The 12,869-nt window shown below is 44.3% G+C and overlaps 1 protein-coding gene across 1 annotated transcript in view; it reads right to left on the bottom strand.

The window, feature by feature from the left end:
• ADAM12 (ADAM metallopeptidase domain 12) overlaps nucleotides 1-12,869 on the bottom strand; it is a 317,444-nt gene that overhangs the window by 255,874 nt on the left and 48,701 nt on the right. The window lies entirely within an intron of this gene.

Raw genomic sequence — 12,869 nt, 5'->3', positions numbered from 1 at the left:
ATTAATCCTGAGCAATGGAAAGGCAGGGACTAAAACAAGTCCACTGAGAAATACTCAAGATAAAAACACATGGGTCCGCTCTCCTCTCATCCAAGCGGACGACATCACACTTTGCAAATACTCTCAGGTCTTTCCTAATTTCAACGCATGGTTAATACTCTGCCTCTTTAGTTTATAGTCTGCGACGGAGGCCTAATCACGTAATCCTTTTCAATTTTAAGGAACATATATGGGTAGCATGTATCATGACCATGGGACAGCTTGAGCCACTTAAGAAAAATTTCCAGTCCAAATAATGTACAAAACACATCCTGGCCTTATCTACAATTTCGACATTCTCTGGAGAAGCAACAATCTGCAGTGTGTTCTCCAGAGGGTTTCTCAGGGTCATCCAATTTTGATGCTTAAATCAAATAATCATTTGGCTTAATTCTCTTATTGTTCCTCAAATCCCACTCCACTCCGCCCTCCCCTCTCCTTGCTTTTATCATTCCAAACTGTTCATTCTGCTTCACCACACTTGTTTCTGTGCCAAACTCTGCAAGTTCAGCCTCCAGCCCTCAGACTGTCCTTCCACAAGATGGGGGCTCAGATGAAACCCTTACGAATTTGTTCCTGTGATCACAGATGTGCCTCTGGATTCGTGTTCCTTTTGCATGCGATCTCGGGGAGTTTGGGCCGAAAATGGAAAGTCAGCATTTTTTAGAAAGTAATTGGTCTTTTATGATATTTTGAGAATGATAAACGAGTTTTAGCAAAACCAGAAATTATGATGATAAAAAAGCATGCAGCTACATAGGGGAGAATGCACCCCTTGCATGGGGACACTTAGGATAACCAGCCCCAGGTACAGGAGGGGGGGAGGGGTCTTAAGGGTTTGAAACTACCTCTAAAACCAGTACAGTTGTCCCCTGTCTAAACCCAGTTTGCACTTAGTTGTTTTTAAAAAGGAGACCACCAGTGGACAGGATCTTCTGTTATGCTAAACTGAAAATCACCACTAACAAAAACTTCTAGAAAGAAAGAAAGTTTCCTTTTAAATAGGCTAGCCATACCATTACCAAAGAATGTATCTTTGCAGAATTATAAATGCTAAACTGTGTGGCTTTTAAAGTCTTAATACAGTGAAACACTCACTGCATCCCATTTCCACTAGTTGGGCACAGTGGCTGTGATGCTAGAAAAGACGTGACCTTGGCAAGAGAGAAGAACAGGTGACATGGAGCTGGAACGGGCTGCACATGAAGAAGAAAAGAAGAACATAAGCCAAGGAAGGTACAAAGTTGAAAGCCGGGTGCTGGGAGAACGCCGACGCCTGGGGGAGACCGGGAGAGGGGAGGGAGGATTGATTTGATAATGTTCTATATTTGATGGGCTAAGTAGTTTTACATACGGGAAGCGAGCGTTTCTTTAAGTACAGTGTGACCCGTTTCTGTCTCAGGAAACAGATAGCCCGTTGCATACATTGGTCGTGGGTCGGTAAAATCCCCATTAATGGCAGCGTGCGGTACTTCCAGTTGCTCGTGCTAACCTATGTATGTCACTAATATAACAACAGCTGTTTTTATTGCTGCTGTCATTGTGCTGGAGAAGTACAAATGCTTGTACAGCTTTTCTAAGCAACACTGTTGTTTTCTCCCTTAGTAAACTGGTCTTTCGTGATTAGTGGGGATAGTTAAATAGCTGTAGGCACCTGATTGAAAAGAGTAATGTAACAGCCTATATATACAAGGATCTCAGGCCATTTCCTAAGACAGGTCATTAAATTACTTCTTAAGAACAGAAGATTCTCATAGAGTACTTTTCCCTCAAGATACACATTAAAGGCCAATAAGAAGGTCAGACCCTATTCCTAGCCCTTGGGACTTTTTTGAGGCGAGGTATTATGCTTTGAGGAAAACCAGAGTGTTGTAAAAGGAAATTATTTGTGCACGACAGGGAAACAAGCAATATATTTGCATCCTGGCCTAGCCACATGCATGCTTTGAGACAGACTAACTCTGCACAAATAAGTCTCTTTACCCACGGTGACAGGCTCCCTGATTCACTGCAAGGTAATGCCTCACCTTGCTTTTCCTAATATTATAGTAAGACCACCATTACATTAATACCTCGAAGTGGCTGGTTCATAGAAGGGTGAAGATCCTAGGCCGAAGGAATTTTTTAATTCTCACACCATGGCATAATATTATTTGACAGGAGACTACGAATAAGTTAAAGAAGCACATTGTAAATTCCACAGCCTTTCTCAAGTTTGAAGTTTTGATAAAAAAGCTTCCTCCAGAGATTACACTGTAAGGCCTTAAGACATGCATTATACATAATGAATTCACTTCTTTCTGATGCCGTTAAGTGGTGCTGGTTATGTGTCATTCTGGGGAGAACTGAGAAAATACACAGTTAACTCATTTTTTTTGATTCTGTGGTTCAGATGAGAAACGCTGAGAAACATCATGCCTCCCACAAACAGCATCAATAAATCAACCAACCAACCAATCAATGAAGACAAAGAGAAAACAATGTAGAAAAATGGAATATTAAAAAACACACACAAAACCTACACTAAACCAAAACAAAGTAGGAACGTGAACATAAAAACAGAAGGGAATGTAGAACATAAATAGCAACAATTTCCATAAAGCTAACCATATTAATAATTACATTAATGTTAATGGTCTAAACACTGCAAATTAATGGCAGAGACAAACTATGTGAAAAAGCAAGACTTAACCATATGCTGTGAGCAAGAAACACATTTTAAATATAAAAATGCAGATGGGTTAAAAGTTAAAGGATGGAAAATGATAGACTACAGAAAATGAAGCACTATTTGGTAAGATCGATTTCAAATTTTTAAAATTCTGCTCTCAAAAGACATCATTAAGAAAATATAGTAATGTGACAATGTATATCAGATAAATTGACTACTTCAAGGATGAAGGCATATATATTCCAGAATATTAAATGACTTGACTATTTAACAAAAAAAAAGAAAGGAAAATATTTGCAATTGAAAGGATTTGTATCCAGAATACATAGATCGCTGTTACCACTCAAGAAGGGTATAAAAAACCCATTTAAAAATGGACACAAATTTTTGAATATTTACCAGAAATAAAACATATTTGAGTGGTCAATAAGTGCACATAAACATAGTCAATCTCATTAGATATTAAGGAAATGTAAACAAAAATCACAATGAGATACTAATACTCATCCATGAGAATCCTGAGATTAAAAACAGAAGACTGAGACTACAAGTGTTGATAAGAGTAAGAGCAACTATATATATATAGCTGGTGGGAAAGCAAAATGGTACAACCACTTTGGAAAACAATGTGACAACTTCTTAGAAAGCTAAACATGAACTTAGCATTTGAAACAGGAATCCCACTCCTAAATATTTTCCCAAGAGAAATAATATGTCTATACAACAATTTACATGGGAATAGTCATAACACCTTTATTCTTCATAGCTCAAAACTTGAATCCACCCAAATATCCATCAACAGGTGAATGTGTAAACAAACTGTGAAAGATCCAACAGTGAGTTATTATGATACCAACAACAACACAAATGAATCTTAAAAACATGCTTATCAAAAGAAGTGAGACACAAAAGAGTACATATTGTATGATTCCATGCAGTATATGAATTTCTAGAAGAGAGAAATTTGAATGTTAGTAATGAAAACAAAAAATTGATTGGGGCCAGAGTTGATGAGAGGGACTGATTACAAAGAAAAATTTGGGGATGATAGAAATATTCAATCATCTTAATTTTGGTGGCAGTTTCACGGGTGTATACATTTGTCAAAATTCATTTAATTGTATACTTAAAATAGGTACATTTTACTGTTTTTTGTTTTAGTGCAATTAAAAATCTCCACTGTGATACAGTTTTGTCTTTTGAAGATTTTTTGGTCTAGTAATTTTACTGATATATATATTGAATAAATTCTAAGGAAGTTTTCAAGATTAAAGGGAAATGATTCCAAATACAATTATGGCAGGTCCCTCTCTTCATTACAATAAGTCCCTTTCTTGCTTAATTTTTATACATGTCTTTTATACATGTCTATTATACATGTCATACTTTTTATTTCACGTTAGACATTGTACATGAAAGTACGATGCAGGCTGCAGATGACATTTCCCACCAGAGAGAGGGCAGCCTTGCCTCTGGGGGCAGATTAGACCGACGTGCTAAATCCCTCACCTGCAGGGCTGGGTTGCATGTACTCTGAGTAAGACTCAGCCCACGTCTGGTTAGTGCCTATGTTTTGAGGGTGACCCTCCCAGGTCCCGAGAATCTGGAGGTGCTCTATTCTCTCAACTCTGCATGACTGCACAAGATTCAGATGTATCTTTTGGAGATTTGATGCTTACTTACTCGTTAGCTTCCTTACCCACATAAATTTAAAGTCTGGCACCAGGGGGGACCAGTTATGTGACTGCTGCAAGCCCCCTTCCTCTAGCTGGATCTGTGTCCCAATCACCATGAGAGTGTGGAAGATTTCACTCTGCCCTTCCCACCCCGCTTCCCAGCCCCCTGAACTACACCAGAACTCACACGTAAATGCATGCTACTGAAGTCAGACATTTTCAATGGGTTAAGGTTAGGGCACCCCCCCCTAGAAATCTTACTTTCACTGTTCATTTATTTAACATATTTAATAGAGAATATAAAATCAAACTTCTACACAGTCATTGATTAAAACGAATTTAAGTTTTAAGTGGTGTTTTGATTACTTTTTTCAAATCTTGATTTTCTATTGGAGGAAACACCCTCAAACTATATCCTAGAAGCTTAAAACTATCCACTGCAAACTGGCTGATGCCTGGTGCGCTTTGTGGTGGAGTACATCTGAACACCTCATCTCAGATACGAAGCGTTACCATCCCACAGTGAGCAACTGCAAGTAACAGCTGTAACACGCAGAGAGTCCTGTCCATAGGACATTCATACCTGAAGGTCAGATTTTATCACTTGCTAGTCCTAGAGTAATGCCCGTGTCAGCTGTCACAAAGCTTCCTCTGGGGTAACTGGAGAGATGCATTCATACAGTTGAGTAGACATACACCATTTTGCCAGCTTGCCTTCCATTCTCCTCTCGTACAGTCGCAGAACCCAGGGCTCTTTGGGGGAATCACCAGTCATACTCAGTTCCCGTGATTAGATTGACTATCTCCTCCTCCAGTACCAAGGGTGGACACATGGCCCTGACTTGGTCAGTCACTTATCCCATTCCTCTGACCACAATGATGACTTCAGGTGTTGACACATGACCCAAATCAGTTCTCAGAGATTCAATTTGAGGACTCCTGTTTACAAGGTTGCTATGAGACTGCAGCCGCGGGCACCTGTCTTGCCACTATGAAGACTGGGCTCTCTGAAAACAGAGCTAATCGAGAGTAGCTAAGCTCAGAGCTTTGCAGAATAAATACCAGTTTTGAGGGCACTGGTTGAGTCACTTTGAGACAATGGAGCTGATCGTGTCTGAAGCCAGGAAATACCCCAGGACTTTCCAGTTTTCTAATTAGAAAAAAATAATCCCTCTGTAACACAGCAGGCTTTCATTAGTTTTCTGTCAGTCATAACCAAGAGTCAGTTTATTCATTAGGTAATTCTCAACAATAGATTATCATTCTCAGGCAGAGTCCATTCCAAAACAAAGGCTAGCTTGGTGAGTTGGGTCCAGAAGGTGGATATATAATTAAAGTGTCCTGATTACATTACATTGAGTAGGGATCCGTGCTTAGAAATTGGCTGTGTCACAACCCGAATGTAGATGCCAGTAAGCCATTCAGCTTTCAAGAAATCCACTTGCAGGGTCTAGCAGCTAGAGAGAATGGCATAATATCCAGATAGAGATGATCTAAGACAGTGGGAAATACAGACCTGACCCTTGCAAAAAGGTCAGGGCTGGGGTTGAAGACCTTTGTCACGTTAACAGAGGTGAGAGTGGAACTCTGGGAGTATGGAAAAGGGTCCCGAGAGAGAATGCAGGGAAAGGGAAGCAGACAGAAGACAGAGCCTGGGGAGTCGCATAGACTTAGAAGGCTGGTGGCCGAGAACAGGAAGAGGGGAAGAAGCTAGTGGGGCGGTCAGGGAGGGAGAAGAACAAGGACAAACCTGGAACCAAGAAATCCAGGGGCAGCAGCTCGAAGGAAGACAAAGGGATCCCCAACTTCAAAGACCAAAAGGCGGAAGGCCCCAGAGACGGAGAAAAGCTCAAGGACTCTATTAAGGATGCTGTTGACTTTGCCAAAAGCTGTTCCGGGCACATGGTGGGGGAGAACCAGGCTGCGTTAGTTACACAGCAAATCCATGGTGAAAAGTCAACCCAAGTGCCACCAGCTGTCTCTGAGAAGCCTGGTGACTGAGGTGGGGGTGGAAAGGTGGGCATATAGGACCTGGGGGTTAACTCAAAAGAATACAAATGTCATGGCTTCATCTTTGATGGCAAGTTACTGCTTACTGCCAGTCTCACTTGCACTGGGACAGTCTAAGAAACTTAGTAAATAAAAGTGTGAAGCTACAATGCAGAGTAGCACATACTCAGTAAAATGATCAAGAGCTGCATTATGTCTGTTCTGTAGGAAGGGACCAAAATATGAAACTGCGTACTATGAAGAGGATAATAAGACTTTGCCCAGCATCTACTGCTTAAGATCAGAGAGGATCCTAAAAAGTAGAAGACAAGGTTCCTGCCTCTAGGGGGCGCCAGTCTACGTTGACGTCCCACTCAAGATAAATCCTCCAGGAAGCCTCCTCTGAGCTGTGCCTCTGAGATATTAAGACTACGCCCCCACGGGGTTGGGGACCTCCCGGCCTCCCCAGGGTGGGTGTGGTTCTAGCACAGTTTTAGAGACAAAACACTCTTTACTTAGGTGTTTGTCTCTTCTGGTGGGCTGAAAAATGCAGGGATTTTACAGAGGGTGCCAAAAAAAAAATAAAAAAAATGTATACACATTTTAAGAAAGGGAAAATCTATTAAAATGGTAATACTCAATATATTACCAATAACAAAAGACGAATACAAGTCACGTGCATACATTTTTTTGGCACCCCCAGTATTTTATTCGTCTTCCTATCAGGGAGGCTGGCACGGAGCAGACAGTCAATTAGGGTAGCAGATTTAGGAAAATAAAAAAACGACATCTAGTGAAATTTGTAATTCAAAGTCAAACATTGCACGGAACATTTGTCGTTTGCCTGAAAGTCAAATTTCACTGGGCATCCTATGTTTATCTGGCAACACTGCCTTCCATCCATGTTTGCTGAGTGAATGCAGAAGTGTAACAGCGGTGGGGCCGGGAGAAGAAGCAAACTGGGAGAGGACAATTACTCCTTCTGAACCCATTCTCCAAAAACAATAACTTTTAAAAGTAGTATGATGCTGAAGGCAGTACATGGGCAGTACAGTTAGGACCATAAGAAGATATGTGAAAAGTTAGAAAAAAGCTGCATCTGGAACATCAGATGGGGGAACCACAGATGTGTGGAGGGGGCAGTCCAGTGGTGGGGCCTGCTCCCCACCTCTCCAACAGCTGGGCCCTGCCCTCGCCCACACCCCCAGGCTCACAACTCCTGGCTGTGCCTCTGGATGAAGGTGGATGAATTTAGTTCGTGTCTCTCCTCAACACAAATACAAAAGGAAAAACTCTGTGTGCAGCTGGGTGGCCTGACCACACGGTGGGGGCATTCAGAGACTGGGGTCATGGAGCCTGGGTAGTCAGGGAAGGCTTCAGGGAGGAGGCAGCCTTTGAGGAGGTGGAAAATCGCAACAGGCAGAAACCTCTTCTTTGGTTCTCTCTCTCTGAATTTTGTTATTAAACCTAGAAACCAAGCCAATCATGAGTCCGAGATCGTGGCTGGCTTCCTTAAACATTTGGTTTATTGTTTTAGCCTTTTCCCTGCTCCAGTAAAAAGCGCCTCTCTTGTATTCTCAGCAGACAACAGCCCCCTCAACACTGTCGGGATCAGCACAACTTTTTTCCCAACAGACTGTGAACTGCACCCTCTTATTGGTGGGTGCGCATGTGAGTACACACACACACACACACACACACACACACACACACACATACACACACACCTCTTTGGAGAGGCGCTGCCAAGCTAACGGGCATTTCAGTCAAGTCTTCAGACTTTGTATTTTCTACTCTTTAATGTTACGTAACACCTTCTTATTTGCCTCCCTTTGATGTGGGAGGCAACCTCTCTGGTTCAAACGGAAGACAGGATTTTAGCTGCTACTTTGCTTACAGGGGCTGCAGCCATCGGAGGGCTTGACTGAGGCTGGGGGGTCCACTGCAACGTGGGGCACTCACAGGCCTGACACAGCGGTGCTGCCACCTATTGGTGGGAGGACTCAGCTCTCCACCTGGGCCTCTCCTCAGGTCGGCTTAGGTATCTTCATGGCTTGGCAGCATCTTTACCCCAAAGGGACAGATCTAAGAGACTGAGCTAAAAAGTGGAAGGTCACACACTACACTCCTGCTTTATTCTACTGGTGAAACAGACCAACCCTGACTCAGTGTGGGAGGGGATGTCAGCGGGGTGAGGGAAGCTGTTTATCACAAAGTCAGCTTAGAAAATTCAACTTAGCAAATTCAAACTATGCTAATTGGGAACAAAGTCTCCCACCCTGGAACTAGAAGGACATTTTAAGATCTTACAAAGAACGGCCAGAGGCCCCAGGAGACCACACAGCAGGGAGGCAGGGACCACAGAGGCCACATGAACACCATGTGCTTCTCGGGGCAACGGTCCCATCCATCCATCACCCGCCCAGATAGGATTGGCTTTTATCACACAAGCTTCTACGGTGGACTCTTGGGAACAGTGGAGAGCAAAGGAGATATGTTTCTGTCCTCTTGAAACAGACAGTCCAATGGGGGAGGCAGACATGAAACTAGGATACAAGCAAATAAAATGGCAAGATACAGTGTGAAGGAAAACAGAGCAATATAGCACCCAGCAGAGCGTGAGGACCAGAAAGTCTTCCTTAAGAAGGTGGTTGGAAGGCAGAGATGAGAAGAGGCTCACCCACCCACCAGGTGAGCTGATGTGTGATGGAGGAACTCATGGCAGGAAGGCAGGAGCAGGTGTTCACAGGAGGATTCCTGGGGCTCTTCTGGCTAGAAGCTCGGAGGAGACGCCAAGTCAGAAATGACGTGAGAGGCTCGGTGTGGAAGGTAAGCCCACACACCTTGTCCTCGGAGCTCTGAATAAAGGGATTGGCGTGCATGGCACAGCCTCTGGGCTGCCAGAGGAGCTGAGGGTGGGGAGGCGTCAAGACAGGAGAGAGGGGTGTGGACAGAGTCCCAAGAATGTGGGGAAAGAAGCCAGTTTGACTACTGGAGAGGAGACCAGAGGGTCCAGGTGAGACAACGCAGAAACCAGCCGAGGGCAGTTGGGGGCAGGATATGGCGGAAGAGAGCGTTACTGCAGAGGGAGCAGAGCACAAGTGAGGTTAGGGTTTCAGGCCAGTCTGCCTGTGGTTCAGCATCATCTCAGTGGGGCCTCATGTTACAGAGTCCGGCTTCCTGTTTTAGGCAAACTTTGGGAGCACCATCCACACGCAAATTGGGACACACCAGAATCAATCGAAAAGATACAACATGGATCTTTTTAGGGAAAGAGATTTGCCTAAGAGCTCATTGTTTATGATAACATTTTCAATAATTTAAAAATGCAAGCGCCTAAGGGAAATGCTTGATTGGTAAATTATTTGTGAAAATGATTTCGTTTTTTGTGTGTGGCATTCATCAAACCTAAATAGAAAAGCACCAGACCAAAACAAAAATCAAGATAAAAGTAAATGAAATGAAATAACTGAAAAACAGGGGACTCTCAAAGTACACATAACTATTAACTCAAATGTCTTTGGGGACCTACTATGTGCCCAGCACTGTGATGGGCCTTGAGGATGTTGAGATGAGCAATACATAGTATCTGCCTTTAAATATTCCACAGTTTCCCTGGAAAACCAGTAAGAATCCACCCGTTAGGTATGGATAACATGCACCATGCTGGAGGCACTGACTGGGTACTCAGATAACCTGACCCATGATGATGGTACCGACTAAGTATTTGGGTAACATGATCCATAAGGGAGGTACTGACGGGGTACGTGGCAGCTACCACACATTGACGATGGGCATGAACATGAGGAGTTTAGGAAAAACCACCTGTCTCAGTTTGCTTGGGCTGCTATAACATAATACCACACATTGGGTCGCTTAAACAACAGACATTTACTTCTCACAGTTCTGGAAGCTAGAAGTCCAAGATAAGGTGCCAGCATGGGTGGGGTCATGGTGAGGTCCCTTGTCCTAGCTTGCAGATGGCCACTTTAGCACTGTGCCTTCCCATGGTGGAGGAAAAGCTCTGGTCTCTTCTTATAAGGGCACTAATCCCATCATGGGGACCCCACCCCCACCACCTCCTCTAAACCTAATCACCTCCCAAAGGCCCCGTCTCCAAATGCCACCGCACTGCGGGGGGGTTTAGGGCTTCACAGTGTAAATTTTGGGGGGCACACCAATATTTGGCCTGTAACACCAACCAAAAAGGTAACTTCTGTGACGAGTCCCAAAAACTGAAGCCATGATGGGATTTATGCTAAATGAGGGGCAGGAAAGGAAAGAGTGTGGAGAAACTGTGCAGAGCACAGATGCAGGAATGAGCATCAGACGGACGGGGGCCCAGGGCAGGTGTATCAGCCCCACATGGAGGGTTTGGGTCTCCCTCTGAAAGAAACGGGGAGTCCCTGGTGGACTGTAAGCAGTTCTGAGATACGCTCAGATTTGTGTTGAGGAAAGACTTTTCACAACAGTAAGGAGAGGCCAGAGACTGGAGGCTCCAGTAAGATGCTACTAAGATGTGCCAAGAAAAACCAGACTTTCCAAAAAGATTTCAGGGCTTGGGGAGTATAAATCATCACCATCATCATCGTCACAATGAACCTGGCATGGACGAGACACTTAAACACCATCTTATCAATCTTAGCAAGAATCCTCTGAAACAGGTACATATTGGGATTTCTGTTTTTAATGGAGAAGCAGAGGCTCAAAGAGGTAATGTAACTTGCCAAAGGTCACAGAGCAAGGGAGTGTCAGTGCAGGGTCTGACCCCTGACACCCTGCTCCTCTTGGCGAGGACACCCTGTAAATCGTCAGCTCTGATGGCCTCAGTGCTGGGGAGGGTCAATGAGGACGGGCCCACACCACCACTTGACCTGACACTCTGCAGGCTGAAGACAGCCCCTGAGCCAAGGAGCGTCTGCTAGGGTGCTGTCTCTTGGGGGCGGTGGGCTCCCCCTGGCCCCCACCCCAATCCCACTGCAGGGCTATGATTTTTCATAGTAAGAGTGAAGTGATTTGGGGAATGATATGGACGTAGTATGGATGTACTACTTTGTATGCATGTAGTACTTTGTTTTGAAAGGCCAAACTCTACTTCCTCTACCCAGATGGACACAGGAACACTAATAACACCATTTTGGCTCAGGGTGTGTTGATCAGGTGGAAATGTTTCAGCCAGAAGCACGAGGCCTTGGGAAGGGCCCAAAGACCCGTGATGGGGAGGCCACTGGTCTTTTGTCCTTTACCAGCAGAGGAAGCAGTCCCAAGGCTCACACTTCCATCCTGGTTTTGTCTTCACTGAGGTGAGGCTCTGAGTTTGCACAGGGTCTGCACAGAACATGAGCCTCTCAACCAGTGCCCTGCTCTGGTCTTCTTATGGGCCTGCACCCCACTTTCTGTCTCTAGCATAACCTATCTACTGGCTTGCCATCGCTTTCCTGCCTAAAACACTCTATTTCTGACCTCTTCTGAAACTACTGCGCTGAATATCACTTCACTACCAAATACTTCCAGGTGCTTTCCAGTACCTTTGGGATGGAATGCTCACTTCTTAGCCTGATAGTCAAGGCCCTACTTAACCTGAAAACTCCTCACCCCAAGCCCCAATCCTGGTGGCATCTTACCTGTGACAGGTGCTTAAGAGCCAGTTGTGAAAATAAAGGGAGAAAAATATGACTCATAGTTTCTATACTCAAGAGCCCTGGAAATGCTGAGCCCCGGAAATGCTGAGCCCCAGAAATGCCAAGCATGGTGCCAGGTCTCGACTGTGACCCTTTTCCATAAGGAGACGGAGGCACGGAGAATTTCCACAGGCTGCCTTGGTTTGTACAGAAGCTAGGACTTGTCACTTAATTAATGTTTCTTCCCATTTGATCCAGAAATCTAAGCAAGGAAATTCTAAGGCTGGATGCTTCAAATAAAGCAGTTAAATTAATTTGCTGTCGTGGCCGTAGGAATTTCTTGAAAGGAGCTGCCTCAGAGGTCAGTGAGTGAAGTGAGCCAACTCTGCACTGAAATTCTTGGAATCTGAAAAGATGGGCAGTTGTAACTGGTAAGGTTTCACCGAAAAACGTATGTGTTGTGTTCGAGGGTGTTTACTTAATGAAAGACATACATTTCCACAGCTTCTGGACATTTATAGGAAAAGATCTTTAAAACTTCTCCAACTCGTCTCCCCACCTGCCAACGTCGCTGGCCAGCTCTTCCCCATAACGCCTGCTGGAGCAAAAAGCACGTCTCCATGTTCCTGTCTTTTAGAACCAACAAAAATGCACTTAGTGTTTTGTATTTGAGGAGCGTTGCTTCTGTCCTTCCCAACTGACAGCTCCTGCTAAACCTGTCTAGGCACCTGAAGGATGTGGTATGGAAATCAGCCTCTAACTTTCGTCCTCAGAACTCAGAAAACGAGCAGTTTGTGTTATGCCCATTACAGGCGTTTCCCGGGCAGCTGCATTCCCAGAAAGGCTTCCAGACTGAACCAGACGAGCCTCAAT

The sequence above is a fragment of the Rhinolophus sinicus genome, chromosome 15, assembly GCF_057876585.1.
Source record: "Rhinolophus sinicus isolate RSI-liver-muscle chromosome 15, RSI-T2T, whole genome shotgun sequence".
Classification (NCBI taxonomy): Eukaryota; Metazoa; Chordata; class Mammalia; order Chiroptera; family Rhinolophidae; genus Rhinolophus; species Rhinolophus sinicus.
The sequence above is the reverse complement of the archived record's forward strand: the minus strand, read 5'-3'. Positions and strand labels throughout refer to the sequence as shown.